The sequence below is a fragment of the Chiloscyllium punctatum genome, chromosome 10 (assembly GCF_047496795.1).
Source record: "Chiloscyllium punctatum isolate Juve2018m chromosome 10, sChiPun1.3, whole genome shotgun sequence".
Lineage (NCBI taxonomy): Eukaryota > Metazoa > Chordata > Chondrichthyes > Orectolobiformes > Hemiscylliidae > Chiloscyllium > Chiloscyllium punctatum.
This window is the reverse complement of record NC_092748.1, coordinates 64,153,877-64,159,876: the sequence shown is the minus strand read 5'-3', so window position 1 is coordinate 64,159,876 and position 6,000 is coordinate 64,153,877.

The window sequence follows — 6,000 nt, the reverse complement described above, 5'->3', positions numbered from 1 at the left end:
AGTTCTTTTGGACATGAGTCCATTTCCTGTGAATGAACAAGGCGTAATTTTGACACAGGCCTGGGACACTGTGATGGATCTCTGCCTGATGCTGAGACCAACCAGAGTGAGAGCCATCGTCTCCCAGTATTTGAGAAATTGATGACTGCTTGGAACTTCCAGGCAACTGGCTCCTTCCAGGGAGTGATGGGAGCCCTGTATGGGAATTCTCTGTCATGCATCACAAATTCATCAAGAGTGACTTATGTCATCTCTGCAGTCATGTCAGTTCATTTTGTTCCCCATTGACCAAGTCGATGATATTATATTCTCCCTGGTGTAGTGTGTCATCATCTGCACATTATGGCACTGAGAAGTGTGTATCACAACACTCTAGAATTCATCAACAGGAAGGGTTGAGTTCAATAATTTTAAGGCCTGAACTCTCCCATGCCTTAGCCCCCTACCACACACACCAGGCCTTGTTATCACATAGTCTGCCATCACACTCTACCTATTGTTAGCCACTAACAGTCTCCATTAACAACTATTCACCCCCCAGCTAGATTGTTATCTACTCCTTTGTCTGTCCAACTGTTCTCTCTCTTTAGGCTCTCTCCACACTTAACATTTACTCCTTACCCTTCCCCCCAAACTATCTTTTGCACATAAACCAACATTTTCCCAGCTACCATCAGTTCTGAGGAAGGGGCACCGGACCTGAAATGTTAGTTCTTGATTTTGCTGCACAGATGCTGCCACACCTGCTGAGCTTTTCCAGCAACTTCTGTTTTTTTTGTTTCTGATCTACAGCACATGCAGTTCTTTTGGCTCTCAAAGTGTGCCATATCATCCTCGTGTGCTGTGGTCTGCACAATTCAAGGAGGTAACAAGGTAAGAAAGGCATTGGAATAAAGGGAGCAGTCTTCTGAGGAGGAGAATGAGGATATTGGGGATGAGAAAGATATTTTTGTGCACAACAGTGGTCAACAGTTTTGGGTGCTAGAAGCCAGATGCGACCTGTTGACATGTAGTCCCAGTAGGTGAGAGGTGTATGCAGTCGACCATTGTGGTAGCTAAACTTGTAGTTGGTTATCACCCCAGCATTTTGTTTCCATTGTCGGGTGTGAACAGTGTCATGCTGTTTGTTTTCACTTTTGCTGACTGTAAATAAAGCTTCATTTTTGGAATTGTCTGATTGCTTGTCTTGGGACAATATCAAGATGGGAGTCGAAAGTGGGCAGTGGGTAATAAAAAGAGTGCTTAGATGTGATGTAGCTAATGATAGAACCACGGTGGCTTTGTGATTAAGCAGCCACTTGGATGACAGAATTGGCTGCATGTAGGTTTTATCTGAGTGATGGAAATCACATCTACGGGAGATACAAATTTATAATTTGGAGATGCTGGTGTTGGACTAAGGTGTACAAAGTTAAAAATCACACAACACCAGGTTACAGTCCAACAGGTTTATTTGGAAGCACTAGCTTTCGGAGCATTGCTCCTTCGTCAGATAGTTGTCTGATGAAGGAGCAGCAGTCCGAAAGCTAGTGTGCTTCCAAATAAACGTGTTGGACTATAACCTGGTGTTGTGTGATTTTTAATTTTGTACCAATTTATAATATAGTCTTGGATTTTAGGAATTTGTGCACATTGCATTTGTTTGGATTCTGGGGACCTTCAGTTTGATGAACACAGAGACTTGTGCTTTTGTTAGAAAGCTCACATTTTTCTGCACTGTTTGGTTGTGGCATGTTGATTCAAATAGCTCTGCCTTTCTTGTCAAGCATAGGCTATGAGAAAATTAATCTTTTTATAGAGCCTTAATTGTGAAGGAAATTGGTCAACATAAACAATGAAGAAATCACATAAGCAGTGTGTGATGACACTGATGGAATTATAATTATACTTTCAGATATGGTTTAATAAGTTTCTAAAAGGACCTGTCTAACTTGTCTGAAAACAACTATATATTATGTCTTATGTTTTAATTCAACGTTTGCTCACAACAGATTAATTTGTGTCACAAATGGAATCACAAGTATGACTATGTCACTGAATCAAACCCACATCTCATTTATTACCATTCTGTTAATATCAACAACTGGAAAATTACCTCTTCATGAACACCCATGACAAGCTGTAATTTTTTGTTTTGAAAAGGTCTATAGACATAAAACTCATTCCACTTTGTGGTGCAGTTGTAAACAATAAGAAAGTGAGGGCATTGAGATTACTAAAGAGCAGGTTGTTCTTGTGAAACGTACTTGGAGAATTTTAAAAGGAAATGAAATATCCCGTATCAGAGTCAGTCGAATGAACTCTGGCATAACGCTTTGGTCATAATTATTTCATACATGGTTTATTATCCTGCTGCTAAAGCAGAGATATTCTAAAGATCCACCAGCTGCAGAATTCTATGCGATAATGCCTGAAGTCTGACATTACTGGTGGCATCCTGGTCCTAAAGTGGTATCCATGGTGTACTTGCATTGATGGCATTTTAGGAAGGTCAGTGATATATAGCCAGTAGGCCCATGCTAAGTAGTATGCAAAGTAGGCAAATTCCAATATGAGTCAGCATGCAACACTGGTTTTAATGCCAACACTGCTATTTTCAACCTTGCAACTCCACTTGACACATTTCCACATTTCAAGATTTTTTACACAGACGGTGGTTCACATGTGGAATGAACTTCCTGAGGAAGTTGTGGATGTGGGTACAATTACAACATTTCAATGACATTTGAATAAGTACATGAAGTGGAAAGGTTTGGAGGAATATGGGTCAGGAGGGAGGTAGGTAGGACTAGTTTAGTTTGGGATCATGTTCGGCATGGACTGGTTGGACTGAAGGGTCTGTTTCTGTGCTGTTTGACTCCATGACTCTATGTTGTCAGCAGTAGGAACATACAAACTTCATACTAAAAAGCAAGAGTGGGCTGGTCAGTCCCTCAAGCCCACTATACCATTCAATAAGAATAGTTGCTTTGATTACTCCACATTCCCACCTACTCCCAATAACTTTGTCCCCCTTTCCTTATTAATAATATGCTTGGCTTTGCCTTAAGATTATTCAAAGATTCTGTTTCCAGTGTCACTTCTGGAAGAGAGTTCTAAAGACTCAGGATACTATGTGAGAAAAAGTTCTCCTTAATTCTGTCTAAATGGGCAATGATTTGCTTTGAAACAGTGACCCCTAATTCGAGATTCTCTGACAAGTGGAAACATCTCTTCCATCTCCCAAACATTGCTCCTTATATTATCACCTGTCTGATCATCATATTATGTACAGCTGCAAGGATTAAGCGACAGAGGTTACAGATCTTTAGTGCAATACCATGTTTGAATGAGTGACCTTTCCCTCGTATCCAGTGTAGCATAACATCTTCTGATTGTTCAACCTGTAACCTTTAAATAGTTGATCATGTTAACTTATTGAACAACAGGAAAAGTTAATAAAGAACCAAAACACTGTGTTTGTTTCTATGAATAAAAAGGGGCTTCTTGACTTTTGAACAAAACATTTATAATGAATTTAGCTCACCTAAATCAGATTTACCAAAAGTGTTAGGTCAGTCCTGCCTCGTTTGTTGTGCCTGAAGCTATGCCACTCAATATGCTGAAGATGATGTTCCACCTGCTCGATGCCCTCAACTTTCTCCTCTCAACACATCAGCTTCCATTACATCTCCTCCTTGCCTGCTCCTGTCGCCCGGAGCGCAGGATGCAAATATTATGCAATACACAATCCGGACTGCACTGAACAGCCCCCATAGATGAATGCAAACATTGGAACCTCATCTTCAAGGTAACTGTCATCTATTACCTTGAAAGAATGGGTATCATTATATCTAAGCTCAGCTTTGGTCAGGATGGTAAACCTTGAGCCTTTTCCATGGTCACTACAATAAAGAGACCAGTCCCTCTTAATCCCTCCCGTTATTGCCTCTTCTACCTTTGGAAATACTGAAGCACAAGGTTGCCTCCTTGCACCCTCCACCAGCTCAGATAATGACATCTTGGCAATTAGTTTAACTAGAGAAGTTAGGAGCACATTCTGGTGAGTACGTCATTGCCATATCTCCACAGCTGACCAAAGAATAAGCATCTCAGGTAGATGGCATTTGGAGAACTGCTGGAGACTGGGTACTGCTCAGCAACAGACAGCAGGTGATTCCTTGGAGTCAGCCATTAATAACTCCACTCAAATACACGAGCAGACACAGAAGTAGCAGGCAGGTTTGTTGCAAGCACTTGGGCAACTGACTTGAAGGTTGGAGAAGTCCACCAATGCTGCCTGTATCATGCGATCTGTAGTATGCAAGCATCTGGCTGCCTGTATAGACAGGTTGTCAGCTGCTATGGAGATCCAGATCCAATACACTCGATGATGGCCAGATATATGCACAGATCTGCACTCATTGTTCCAGCTATATATGACATTGGTGTATAACAGATCTTGACCTCACTCCTTCTTCACAAGCAGGCAAAGTGGTGTCAGTGGATTACACATAAGTTCTGCACTGGTTTGACTGATGCTTCTATATTGTGGGATGGAGGAAGTACTGTTCCTTCTGAATATCAGAAAGAAAGCACTCTTCAGTAATCTGATCATTCAGCATTTGAAACATACACATCCTCAGAAAATTTGAAAATGGAAGTTTCCAACAATGAAGGCAGTGGGATGTTTCTACATAGGCTTTACACACCTTGCAGCTCAAGCAGGTGTATGCTGCTGAAGCCTTTTAATACACAATCAGTAGAAGATAGTATTTGTCATAGCAATAATGAAAACCTCTCTCCTCAATTTAACCAGGAAAAGCAGAATTGTATAATAGATGACAGTTTCTAGTCCAAGGTGTGAAGCATGCAGCATCGGCAATTTATGCAGGCTATAGAACCATGCAACAAAGGTGAATCTTTACAGTTTGCCTGAAATTGCTGATATTTTACAGCCATTTAATGATACTTCCAATTGAAGCACTTCATATTGCACAACAGCAGAGTCCACACACTTACCCCACCCACCCTGGATGTGGCAGCCATTTTTCATTTCAACAGCATATTTGTAGATGGAAAGAAACTTCATGGCAAGAGTTTCAGGTCCAGCCGATAATCTAGGTGACCCTTAAATCTTCATATTCCTTTTTGTCTTGCTTTTTCTGTCAACCCCACTGGTCTTGATTATCTCAATTTTCCCACCCAACCCTTTCACTTAACTAGTAATTTCCTCACTTAACCTCCTGAGTGCTAGTCCTAAGCTTAGTTATGCCAAACGTCATTATGCAACAGTCCCTCATTAAAACCAGGGTTGTCACAACCTCTGACCCTGCAGCACTTCTGCCCTCTCATGCTGTATCTTAACCTTATATATTGAGTTGGCCCTTCTACACGATTATTCTCTGAGCTGCATCTCACCAGATGATTACAATCCCCACAAATGATTCCCCAGTTTCCTTCCACCGCAGAACTGGCCCTCCTTAACCTTCAGTGAACAGACACCTGGACTGACCATGCCCACCTGACCAACTTGGAAAGACAACCCTAACTGATGAGTGACCAGAGCCCTGAATTATTTCTCTGCAGCTCTCTGACTGACCTACAGCTAACCTTCAGACTGGTTGTACTTGTCTTGCAGGACTGGCTGTGGTGAAGGCCTTGGACTGTAGTGATAAAGACCCTCTGATTCTGATTGCGGTCTTAGCACTCACTCACTTTGTGCTTACCTGGGTGCCCACAGCATGTCTACCTTGTCTGTTAAAATGTTTCTGCCCCACAAAACCTACAGGTCTTGCCTTGCTGTTTAGTGTGGACTCAAAACTAATCAGCTCAAATGCTTGAAATAAGAGCTGAAAATGTGTTGCTGGAAAAGGGCAGCAGGTCAGGCAGCATCCAAGGAGCAGGAGAATCGACGTTTCGAGCATGGTTCCTGAAGAAGGGTTCATGCCTGAAACATCGATTCTCCTGCTCCTTGGATGCTGCCTGACCTGCTGCACATTTCCAGCAACACATTTTCAG